This window comes from Notolepis coatsorum, assembly GCF_963971535.1.
Source record: "Notolepis coatsorum genome assembly, chromosome: 1".
NCBI classification, from domain to species: domain Eukaryota; kingdom Metazoa; phylum Chordata; class Actinopteri; order Aulopiformes; family Paralepididae; genus Notolepis; species Notolepis coatsorum.
The window spans coordinates 123516033-123528532 of record NC_140165.1 but is presented as its reverse complement, the minus strand read 5'-3'; the positions used below and the strand labels follow the sequence as shown (position 1 = coordinate 123528532).

The following is a 12500-nucleotide window of genomic DNA, read 5'->3' as shown; positions in this document are numbered from 1 at the left end:
TTTGGAATGGGTGGGGGTTGGGAGAAGGAGCTGCGGATGTTCTCCACTTTTTCCTCAAAGAAGATCGCAAAGTCTTCGGCAGAAAAAGATGAGGGAGGAGGGGGTGGGGGGGGGGGGGTGAGGAGGGAGGACATGGTAGCATGCAGTTTGCGAAGATTCTTGGCAGAGGCCTCGATCCTATGGTGAAAGAAAGAAGCTTTGGCATTAGTAATGGTTTTGGAGAATGTTAACAAGAGGTTGTGATATGTGTCGATGTCAGCAGTGAGGCGTGACTTTCTATACTTCCTCTCAGCCGCTCTCAGGACCTGTCTTTGTTCTCTCACTGGATCTGTCAGCCATGGACTGGGTGGGGAACGGCGGGCAGGTTTCTCAACGAGGGGACAGAGCTTGTCAAAGGAGGTTGCAAGGGCTGAGAGGAGGGTGGAGGTTGCCATCTCTGTGGGGAGAGCAGAGAAGGTGTCACTCAAAGGTAGAGCGGATATTATGTCAGAGGAGAGGGTGGAGGGGGATAGGGAGGCCAGGTTACGTCTGAGTGAGACGGTTTGAGTTGGGGTGAAGACCTTTCGGTTAAGCATGAGAGTTAGTGAGAAGGATATGAAGGAATGGTCAGATACATGTAGGGGAGTTACCGTGGTGTTAATGATGCTGGAGTTACGGGAAAATATGAGATCCAAGGAGTTGCCTGCTTTGTGGGTGGGAGGCATGGCAGTGGGAGTCAGGTCAAATTGTTGTAGGAGGGAGACCACTGGGACCGACTGAGATGAGTCGGGCAGGTTGAAGTCGCCCAATAGAAGGAGCGGGGTACCATCTTCCGGTAAGGAGCTTAGAAGCATGTCCAGCTCATCTATGAAGTGATCGAGGGGACCTGGAGGGCGATAGAGTGTAACAATGGTGAGATTGAAAGGATTAGAGACAAATATTGCATGATATTCGAGGGAGGAGAGTGACAGTTCTGGGAGTTGTGTTAGGTTTGTAGCCCATGAAGGAGATGTCATGAGGCCAGTGCCTCCACCCCGTCTGGAGGGTCGAGGTGTGTGAGTGAAGTTATAGTTTGTAGATAATGCTGCAGGTGTTGATGAGTTATTGGGAGTTATCCAGGTCTCAGTTAGAGCCAGGAGCTGCAGATTTAGACTATGGGCGTAGGCAGTAATGAAGTCAGCCTTCTTGACTGCTGATTGACAATTCCATAAGCCTCCCCGTACTGTGACAGGTGTATTAGTGGCTGTAGGAGGGTAGGAGAGATTAGCCGGGTTGTTAGCAAACTGGCGTGGATGGGTAGAGTCAGTTCTGGAGGAGCAGATTGTGGATATAGGTATGAGGCACATTGTGGTGTCAAGGGTGGCAGGGAGAAGGTTGTAGGGAGGAAGCGAGATAGTAGGGAAATAGCAGAGTGGGAAGGAAATATAGGATTATGGTGTGCTTAGCACTGGGTGGATCGGTGGATCCCTCTGCGAATAACTCCAGGAAAACTAACTCCTCTTTGTCCCTCTTCGTTTCTCGACGCTTCGCTGACGCTAAGCCAGCAAGTCTTTAAATCACTATCACTAATTACTGATGAGTGACACCTGCAGCAAAAGGCCACACCTCCAGTTTCTGTCAGCTGGGTGAAACTAATTACAAACTATTTCCACAACACAATTTAGTCACACACTTCAAAATGATGTACACAGTATTATTCAGTTAAAAGATCCTACCCTCTCTGCTGTTGTCTTCAGAATGATTCCAACAGAGAAAAAAGCTGGTATTTAACCAAGAAAAAACTGTCACAAGTGCCCACTTAACTACAAAAGCCACATGCACAAAGGCCACACCTCCAGTTTCTGTCAGCTGGGTGAAACTAATTACAAACTATTTCCACAACACAATTTAGTCACACACTTCAAAATGATGTACACAGTATTATTCAGTTAAAAGATCCTACCCTCTCTGCTGTTGTCTTCAGAATATCAACCACCACGACAGTAAAACAGCCATGGGTTTAGCTACTCTTTAACCTCTTAACAGGTGGCGGTACATATACGTCCCGTTTTGCACTTGCTCACACGTCACAGCACTTTGCGAGCGTCTACCGGCTCGGGCTGAATTTCTCGCGGAACATATAATATACTGTTCAAAACATCTATTTGCCGCCGTTCAAACGCCACCTCACTCGACCAATTCCGTGCCTCGGTTCTCGAGTTACATGACGATATGTCAAGCGAGCGTCTTTTTACACACGCCGCACATCAAATGACCACTTCGGACAGTATACACTCGAGAACTGACCAATCACTGCTGATGGCAAAAATGATTGGTCAGCATTGTAGCCAACAAGTGTCCGCTTCCAAGGATACTCCACGTGGGGGGGGGGGGGGGGGGGGGGGTTGCAAATATAGGAAGTAGGTGAAAGTTGACGAGCGAGCGAAAATGAGAAGCGAGTCAGACTTCAGAAGGCACGGCGGTGGATGGCAGAAATGGATTTTGGAACATGGTAAACCGTCGGTTTACTAAAACCTCTCCCAAAGACTCATTTCTGAACGGATATTTATAGAATTTAGACCTGTACATTGTTTTCCAGCTCATACGTCTATGTTGGAATAATGGAATATGAAATCTTGCAAGCGCTAAAGAAAAATGTGAGTACACAAGTTCAAGTTCAACTCAAGTTCAAACCACTGTTACTCTATTTCATTAGCACTAAACGTGATTCTCCTTTTTTGCATTATTAACTTCAGAATGTTATCTTTCAAAAGAGACCAGGTTCATGCATGTGCTATAAGTATAAAGTATAAAGCTAAGCTTTGCAAAAAAGTATGCAGTCCTCAAGTTCAAGTAAAGAAAATTGCGACTTAGTGTCTATAGTATTGAGAGAGTTGTAATGTAGACGTTTGATATTGCAGGTAGCAGGTTATGCTAATGAGTTACATTGACGTTCCTGTCATCTTCCTGGTTGCATCACCCACAGACCCCACCCCTATCCGCCGCCCGACCAACGCCATTGGTCCATAGCTCAGTGTGACTCAGCATTTTTCAACTTGTAAAAATGCAGCGAGTGACTCAAGCGACTCAGGATGGGCCCATAAACACACACATACAACCTCTCTCTCTCTCCCCCCCCTCTCTCTCTCTCTCTCCCCCCTCTCTCTCTCTCTCTCAGTTAGATTCAGTCATCTTGTACAGACGAGAGCTCGACCCCATTGACTCTCTCTCTCTCTCAGTTAGATTCAGTCATCTTGTACAGACGAGAGCTCGACCCCATTGACTCTCTCTCTCTCTCAGTTAGATTCAGTCATCTTGTACAGACGAGAGCTCGACCCCATTGACTCTCTCTCTCTCTCAGTTAGATTCAGTCATCTTGTACAGACGAGAGCTCGACCCCATTGACTCTCTCTCTCTCTCAGTTAGATTCAGTCATCTTGTACAGACGAGAGCTCGACCCCATTGACTCTCTCTCTCTCTCAGTTAGATTCAGTCATCTTGTACAGACGAGAGCTCGACCCCATTGACTCTCTCTCTCTGCTCGACCCCATTGACTCTCTCTCTCTCTCAGTTAGATTCAGTCATCTTGTACAGACGAGAGCTCGACCCCATTGACTCTCTCTCTCTCTCTCAGTTAGATTCAGTCATCTTGTACAGACGAGAGCTCGACCCCATTGACTCTCTCTCTCTCTCAGTTAGATTCAGTCATCTTGTACAGACGAGAGCTCGACCCCATTGACTCTCTCTCTCTCTCTCAGTTAGATTCAGTCATCTTGTACAGACGAGAGCTCGACCCCATTGACTTTGCATGTGTTTGTGCGGCTAGCCCGGAGCTACAGTAGAATGAGAAAGGACTCTACCAATAAATATTATCATTAGTGAGTACAGTAGGTTCCACTCTGAACTATCCCTTTAATATAGGTTAACCCACCAAAAAACCCTGCCATTCTGCAGCCATTTGTGACGGCCATTTTATGTTCCTCCCCCTATAAACAATCGGTTCAATTGAATTTGTCGCGCATGTAGACAACAACCTACAGAGCATGTAGACATTTAATTTGTATGTTCTTTCATTTCATTGGTTGTTTTATTCATTGTAATTGTTTTTATTCATTTAACTTTTTATCTTTATCTCCTGTAGCACTTTGAGATGTTCACAAATATAAAGTGCGGTACAAATTGAATTGATTATTATTATTATTATTATTATTATTATTATTATTATTATTATTATTATTATTATTATTATTATTATTATTAGACAACAACCTACAGAGCATGTAGACAACAACCTACAGATAAGAGCCCACTCCAGAGTTTTGGAAACATGCACTCTGGGTGTCATGAAGAGCGCTATATAAATCCAAGTAATTATTATTATTATTATTATTATTATTATTATTATTATTATTATTATTATTATTATTATTATTATTATTATTATAGGAGTAATTCTCCACAGTAGTTTACAGACCATTATAAAGGCCTGGGCGCTGCTGGCCAAGAATCTCCGTCATGGTCTCGCTCTTATTCCTCCCAGAAACCTATTAACCAGACTCTGATGATCGATAGCAGGGGCCACTTAATTAGAACCACTGTAAGGACATTATTACTCTCTGCTGTAATGAGAGGCGGCTCTCTCTCCCCTGTTTTAGAGCACAAGAGTGACACCTGCTGGTGAAACACAAGAGAGACACCTGCTGGTGAAGCCTGAGTGTGATTGGATGACTGAAGCCTGAGTGTGATTGGATGACTGAAGCCCCTGAGTGTGATTGGATGACTGAAGCATGAGTGTGATTGGATGACTGAAGCCTGAGTGTTATTGGATGACTTTGTCTGAATTTTCCAGCTTGTCTAGCGATCGATTCGGAGCCCCTTGAGATCGGTAATATTAATAATAATATAATAATAAAATTAATTTGTATAGCACCTTTCATACAAGAATTGCAGCTCAAAGTGCTTCACAGCAGCAAAAAATATATATTTAAATAAAAAGTCAAAGTACAAAACGAGCACATCATCAGTGGCTCCAACATCAGTTTTAAAATAGACAATAGTGTAAAATAGTAAAAGAGTGCAATAGTGTCGTGCAATAAAATAGTTGGTCAAATATAATAGACAGAATAAAATTATGCAATAGTGCAATACAATAAAATAGTTAAATTAAATTAAATAGCCCTCATTTGCAGTACAATAATCACAGTGTTGATGTGATGAGCTCTTAACACTTTCAGAGCCGGCCGTGTTTTCCTTTTTACCCCCTTGAATGCCCACATCCACTCCAATGTTAACGTTAATATCGCCTAATCTATGTTTTAAATTATGGCTATGTGTCTAATCTGCCCGTCGCATTATCAATGACCTATTTCCAGTCAACATTGTCGAAGCAGATTGTTTTTTTATCGGTTCATTTCCGTTTCATAGCATTTAGAAAACCCCTCGTTTTCACGGAGAGAAAAAAGAGGTTTCCATGATAATCGCCTTTTACTGGAATATTCTAGAACGTTGTCATTGTTCGGCCTATTTATGAATCTTTTTCAAATAAACGCTAGATTATCGATAGTAAATGTGTACGCATGCGCGCTCGTGGTGCGCGCTGAAAATCGCTTCTCCTATTTCCTGACGGCGCGCATAGTCAAACAGCCATATCACATAATCACATAAAAGCTTATATATCCGTGAAAACGGGTCTGATTATCCTTAGACTGGTAGTAGCAGAGGTAGTAATGTAGTTATTATAGATGTGTTTCATACAGCAGAGGTAGTAATGTAGTTATTATAGATGTGTTTCATACAGCAGAGGTAGTAATGTAGTTATTATAGATGTGTTTCATACAGCAGAGGTAGTAATGTAGTTATTATAGATGTGTTTCATACAGCAGAGGTAGTAATGTAGTTATTATAGATGTGTTTCATACAGCAGAGGTAGTAATGTAGTTATTATAGATGTGTTTCATACAGCAGAGGTAGTAATGTAGTTATTATAGATGTGTTTCATACAGAGGTAGTAATGTAGTTATTATAGATGTGTTTCATACAGCAGAGGTAGTAATGTAGTTATTATAGATGTGTTTCATACAGCAGAGGTAGTAATGTAGTTATTATAGATGTGTTTCATACAGCAGAGGTAGTAATGTAGTTATTATAGATGTGTTTCATACAGAGGTAGTAATGTAGTTATTATAGATGTGTTTCATACAGCAGAGGTAGTAATGTAGTTATTATAGATGTGTTTCATACAGAGGTAGTAATGTAGTTATTATAGATGTGTTTCATACAGCAGAGGTAGTAATGTAGTTATTATAGATGTGTTTCATACAGCAGAGGTAGTAATGTAGTTATTATAGATGTGTTTCATACAGCAGAGGTAGTAATGTAGTTATTATAGATGTGTTTCATACAGAGGTAGTAATGTAGTTATTATAGATGTGTTTCATACAGCAGAGGTAGTAATGTAGTTATTATAGATGTGTTTCATACAGAGGTAGTAATGTAGTTATTATAGATGTGTTTCATACAGCAGAGGTAGTAATGTAGTTATTATAGATGTGTTTCATACAGAGGTAGTAATGTAGTTATTATAGATGTGTTTCATACAGCAGAGGTAGTAATGTAGTTATTATAGATGTGTTTCATACAGCAGAGGTAGTAATGTAGTTATTATAGATGTGTTTCATACAGCAGAGGTAGTAATGTAGTTATTATAGATGTGTTTCATACAGCAGAGGTAGTAATGTAGTTATTATAGATGTGTTTCATACAGCAGAGGTAGTAATGTAGTTATTATAGATGTGTTTCACACAGCAGAGGTAGTAATGTAGTTATTATAGATGTGTTTCATACAGAGGTAGTAATGTAGTTATTATAGATGTGTTTCATACAGCAGAGGTAGTAATGTAGTTATTATAGATGTGTTTCATACAGCAGAGGTAGTAATGTAGTTATTATAGATGTGTTTCATACAGCAGAGGTAGTAATGTAGTTATTATAGATGTGTTTCATACAGCAGAGGTAGTAATGTAGTTATTATAGATGTGTTTCATACAGCAGAGGTAGTAATGTAGTTATTATAGATGTGTTTCACACAGCAGAGGTAGTAATGTAGTTATTATAGATGTGTTTCATACAGCAGAGGTAGTAATGTAGTTATTATAGATGTGTTTCATACAGCAGAGGTAGTAATGTAGTTATTATAGATGTGTTTCATACAGCAGAGGTAGTAATGTATTTATTATAGATGTGTTTCATACAGAGGTAGTAATGTAGTTATTATAGATGTGTTTCATACAGAGGTAGTAATGTAGTTATTATAGATGTGTTTCATACAGAGGTAGTAATGTAGTTATTATAGATGTGTTTCATACAGCAGAGGTAGTAATGTAGTTATTATAGATGTGTTTCATACAGCAGAGGTAGTAATGTAGTTATTATAGATGTGTTTCATACAGCAGAGGTAGTAATGTAGTTATTATAGATGTGTTTCACACAGCAGAGGTAGTAATGTAGTTATTATAGATGTGTTTCATACAGAGGTAGTAATGTAGTTATTATAGATGCGTTTCATACAGCAGAGGTAGTAATGTAGTTATTATAGATGTGTTTCATACAGCAGAGGTAGTAATGTAGTTATTATAGATGTGTTTCACACAGAGGTAGTAATGTAGTTATTATAGATGTGTTTCATACAGAGGTAGTAATGTAGTTATTATAGATGTGTTTCATACAGCAGAGGTAGTAATGTAGTTATTATAGATGTGTTTCATACAGCAGAGGTAGTAATGTAGTTATTATAGATGTGTTTCATACAGAGGTAGTAATGTAGTTATTATAGATGTGTTTCATACAGAGGTAGTAATGTAGTTATTATAGATGTGTTTCATACAGCAGAGGTAGTAATGTAGTTATTATAGATGTGTTTCATACAGCAGAGGTAGTAATGTAGTTATTATAGATGTGTTTCATACAGCAGAGGTAGTAATGTAGTTATTATAGATGTGTTTCATACAGCAGAGGTAGTAATGTAGTTATTATAGATGTGTTTCATACAGCAGAGGTAGTAATGTAGTTATTATAGATGTGTTTCACACAGCAGAGGTAGTAATGTAGTTATTATAGATGTGTTTCATACAGCAGAGGTAGTAATGTAGTTATTATAGATGTGTTTCATACAGCAGAGGTAGTAATGTAGTTATTATAGATGTGTTTCATACAGCAGAGGTAGTAATGTATTTATTATAGATGTGTTTCATACAGAGGTAGTAATGTAGTTATTATAGATGTGTTTCATACAGAGGTAGTAATGTAGTTATTATAGATGTGTTTCATACAGAGGTAGTAATGTAGTTATTATAGATGTGTTTCATACAGCAGAGGTAGTAATGTAGTTATTATAGATGTGTTTCATACAGCAGAGGTAGTAATGTAGTTATTATAGATGTGTTTCATACAGCAGAGGTAGTAATGTAGTTATTATAGATGTGTTTCATACAGCAGAGGTAGTAATGTAGTTATTATAGATGTGTTTCACACAGCAGAGGTAGTAATGTAGTTATTATAGATGTGTTTCATACAGAGGTAGTAATGTAGTTATTATAGATGCGTTTCATACAGCAGAGGTAGTAATGTAGTTATTATAGATGTGTTTCATACAGCAGAGGTAGTAATGTAGTTATTATAGATGTGTTTCACACAGAGGTAGTAATGTAGTTATTATAGATGTGTTTCATACAGAGGTAGTAATGTAGTTATTATAGATGTGTTTCATACAGCAGAGGTAGTAATGTAGTTATTATAGATGTGTTTCATACAGCAGAGGTAGTAATGTAGTTATTATAGATGTGTTTCATACAGAGGTAGTAATGTAGTTATTATAGATGTGTTTCATACAGAGGTAGTAATGTAGTTATTATAGATGTGTTTCATACAGCAGAGGTAGTAATGTAGTTATTATAGATGTGTTTCATACAGCAGAGGTAGTAATGTAGTTATTATAGATGTGTTTCATACAGCAGAGGTAGTAATGTAGTTATTATAGATGTGTTTCATACAGAGGTAGTAATGTAGTTATTATAGATGTGTTTCATACAGCAGAGGTAGTAATGTAGTTATTATAGATGTGTTTCATACAGCAGAGGTAGTAATGTATTTATTATAGATGTGTTTCATACAGCAGAGGTAGTAATGTAGTTATTATAGATGTGTTTCATACAGCAGAGGTAGTAATGTAGTTATTATAGATATGTTTCATACAGCAGAGGTAGTAATGTAGTTATTATAGATGTGTTTCATACAGAGGTAGTAATGTAGTTATTATAGATGTGTTTCATACAGCAGAGGTAGTAATGTAGTTATTATAGATGTGTTTCATACAGCAGAGGTAGTAATGTAGTTATTATAGATGTGTTTCATACAGAGGTAGTAATGTAGTTATTATAGATGTGTTTCATACAGCAGAGGTAGTAATGTAGTTATTATAGATGTGTTTCATACAGCAGAGGTAGTAATGTAGTTATTATAGATGTGTTTCATACAACAGAGGTAGTAATGTAGTTATTATAGATGTGTTTCATACAGCAGAGGTAGTAATGTAGTTATTATAGATGTGTTTCATACAGCAGAGGTAGTAATGTAGTTATTATAGATGTGTTTCATACAGCAGAGGTAGTAATGTAGTTATTATAGATGTGTTTCATACAGAGGTAGTAATGTAGTTATTATAGATGTGTTTCATACAGCAGAGGTAGTAATGTAGTTATTATAGATGTGTTTCATACAGCAGAGGTAGTAATGTAGTTATTATAGATGTGTTTCACACAGCAGAGGTAGTAATGTAGTTATTATAGATGTGTTTCATACAGCAGAGGTAGTAATGTAGTTATTATAGATGTGTTTCATACAGCAGAGGTAGTAATGTAGTTATTATAGATGTGTTTCATACAGCAGAGGTAGTAATGTAGTTATTATAGATGTGTTTCACACAGCAGAGGTAGTAATGTAGTTATTATAGATGTGTTTCATACAGCAGAGGTAGTAATGTAGTTATTATAGATGTGTTTCATACAGCAGAGGTAGTAATGTAGTTATTATAGATGTGTTTCACACAGCAGAGGTAGTAATGTAGTTATTATAGATGTGTTTCATACAGCAGAGGTAGTAATGTAGTTATTATAGATGTGTTTCATACAGCAGAGGTAGTAATGTAGTTATTATAGATGTGTTTCATACAGAGGTAGTAATGTAGTTATTATAGATGTGTTTCATACAGCAGAGGTAGTAATGTAGTTATTATAGATGTGTTTCAAAAGGGGCCTAAAAACATTTATTTTTAACAAGGCATTTGCCTGAATTATTCTTTTACTTTTATTTTTACTTCTATTCATTTTATTATTATTATTATTATTATTATTATTATTATTATTTATTATTATTATTATTATTATTATTATTATTATTATTATTATTATTATTATTATTATTATTATTTTTTTTTTTTTTTTTTTTTTTTTTTTTTTTTTTATGTTCTTCCATTTCATTGGTTGTTTTATTAATAAAAAAAGAATTTCTAAATGATGTGTTTGGTAGATTATTTATTTGTTTGTACTACCGGGCAGTCCGGTATAGAGAGAGAGAGAGGAAGAACAGGAGACAGCGGGGGGGGAAGACATTCGCCAAAGGACGCTGGGTCCAGGAATCGAACCCGAATCGGCCGTTTCGCGACGCAGTGCGTTACATGGGTGCCACTTGGGTGCCCGTTGTATTCTTTAAAAAATGTTTTTATACACTTTTTCTCCTTATTTTTAAATTTTTTATCCCATCCCAATTTCGCTGTTTCCAATTCATATGCCCCCCACAGGTCGGTCGTAGGGAGGATAGAAGCCTTGCATCACGTGTCCCCTCCGGTACACGAGGAGGCAGCCTGTCACATCTTTTCACCTGCCAGCGCGGACTCTCATTGGCGAGGAGTAACGTGTGGGAGGCTCACACTACCCCCGCTATTTCCTGTCTCTGCTGTGCAGGCGTCCCCCAACCGACCTGTTCATTTTAATTGTTTTTATTCATTTAACTTTTTATCTTTATTTTCTGTAGCACTTTGAGATTTTCACAAATATAAAGTGCGGTACAAATTGAATTTATTATTATTATTATTATTATTATTATTATTATTATTATTATTATTATTATTATTATTATTATTATTATTATTATTATTATTATTATTATTATTATTATTATTATTATTATTAATTATGATTTTACCCTGTGTTTTTATGTATGTAGTATTTTAAGTATTTCAGCACTGTCATTTTTTCTTAAATCATTATTATGCTGGTTTTTATTGTGTTTCTTTCGTATAATTATTCTATTGTGTATTTTATTGAATGTTGTAGGTCGAGGGGGCAAGACATAAGAATGTTGCTCTTTTTGTATGTAAATGTGACAAGATGCAACAATAAAACTGAATCTGACACACATACACACATGTGCAAAAGTGGCCAATAATTCTCTCTCTCTCTCTCTCTCTCTCTCTCTCTCTCTCTCTCTCTCTCTCTCTCTCTCTCTCTCTCTCTCTCTCTCTCTCTCTCGCACACACACACTTTGCCTCACTCTCCCACACAGCAGTAGTCTCTCCCCTCCTCTTCTCCTCACCTTTCCTCCTCACCTCTCTTCTCTTCTCTTGTCTCTTCTCTTCTCCTCACATCTCTTCTTCTCTTCTCTTCTCTTCTCTTTCCTCTCCTATCCTCTCCCCACATCTTCTCTTCTCCTCTCCTCTCCTCTCCTCTCCTCACCTCTCTTCTCCTCTGTTCTCCTCTCCTCTGCTCTCTTCTCTTCTTCTCACCTCTCCTCTCCTCTCCTCTTGTCCTCTCCTCTCCTCTCCTCTTGTCCTCTCACCTCCTCTCCTCTCCTCACCTGTCTCCTCTCCTCTCCTCTTCTTCTCACCTGTCTCCTCACCTCGCTTCTCTTCTCCTCTCCTCCTCTCCTCTCCTCCTCTCATCTCCCCTCCTCTCTTCTTCTCACCTATCTGCTCTCCTCCTCTCCTTTCTTCTCCTCTCACCTGCTCTCTTCTCACCTGTCCTCTCCTCTCCTCTTGTCCTCTCATCTCCTCTCCTCTCCTCACCTGTCTCCTCTCCTCTTCTTCTCACCTGTCTCCTCACCTCGCTTCTCTTCTCCTCTCCTCCTCTCCTCTCCTCTCCTCTCCCTCTCCTCTCCTCTCCTCTCCTCCTCTCATCTCCCCTCCTCTCTTCTCACCTATCTGCTCTCCTCCTCTCCTTTCTTCTCCTCTCACCTGCTCTCTTCTCCCCTCCTCTCCTCTCCTCTCCTCTCTTCTCCCCTCCTCTCCTCTCCTCTCCTCTCCTCTCCTCTCATCTCCTCTCCTCTCCTCTCCTCTCCTCCTCTCATCTCCCCTCCTCTCTTCTCACCTATCTGCTCTCCTCCTCTCCTTTCTTCTCCTCTCACCTGCTCTCTTCTCTTCTCCTCTCCTCTTGTCCTCTCATCTCCTCTCCTCACCTGTCTCCTCTCATCTTCTTCTCACCTGTCTCCTCTCC

General features: G+C 38.6%; 1 protein-coding gene across 1 annotated transcript in view; it reads left to right on the top strand.

The window, feature by feature from the left end:
• Nucleotides 1–12500, top strand: part of LOC311248964 (amyloid-beta A4 precursor protein-binding family A member 1-like) — a gene marked incomplete at both ends in the record, with an annotated part of 64641 nt that overhangs the window by 30823 nt on the left and 21318 nt on the right. The window lies entirely within an intron of this gene.